Source organism: Apis dorsata, unplaced genomic scaffold (genome assembly GCF_000469605.1).
Source record: "Apis dorsata unplaced genomic scaffold, Apis dorsata 1.3 scaffold_939, whole genome shotgun sequence".
Classification (NCBI taxonomy): Eukaryota; Metazoa; Arthropoda; class Insecta; order Hymenoptera; family Apidae; genus Apis; species Apis dorsata.
The window spans coordinates 51,091-51,718 of NW_006264049.1; the positions used below are offsets into that span (position 1 = coordinate 51,091).

At 54.3% G+C, this 628-nt stretch overlaps 1 protein-coding gene across 1 annotated transcript in view; it reads right to left on the reverse strand.

The window, feature by feature from the left end:
- LOC116186572 (dachshund homolog 2-like) overlaps nucleotides 1-628 on the reverse strand; it is a gene marked incomplete at its 5' end in the record, with an annotated part of 15,669 nt that overhangs the window by 9,513 nt on the left and 5,528 nt on the right. The window lies entirely within an intron of this gene.

Sequence of the window (628 nt, forward strand, 5' to 3'; positions counted from 1 at the left end):
TACCGCCGCGCTCCAAGATATACTACAAATTGTCGATCTCTGTCGTGTTGTTTCGTTTCTCGATATTTACGATAACCAACCTCCGATTTTGCGATCATCTACCTCGCAGGAGCGAGAGAGAGGAAAAAAAATTCCTTTCAAAATCGACAGAGACGATATATCGTTTTCGAATAAGAATAAGAACCGAGAGTAGGCGAGTGGAAGTACGCGTATCTCGGTAGCCAGACAGTTGGTCGTATCCCGGATCCGTGGCGAGGATTGCAGCTCGTGCTGCACGCGGTACGCAACGAGAAGATACAACGAGAAGAAGGAAAGAAAGAGGAGGAAGAAAAAGAAAAGGTGGAGAGAGAGAGAAAAAGAGGAGAGAGGCTGGGTTGCGATGCGCTGTCGCGCGGCGTGGCGTGGCTCGCGGTAATAGGATTTCACGTAAGCAGCCTCCCAGGCAGCGGCCAAAAATCGAAGGAGCTTACGAAGGAGATGCGGCCGGTGCAGCAGCGAGCGTGCTGGCTCGTACGCGGAACGGCCGAGGGGGAAAAAGGAAGATGAGGAGACCGGGGGCGGAGGAAGGCGACGCGACACCGAAGAACGAGCGGGGAGAGGAGGGCGGAGGGCGGAGGACACAAAGGAG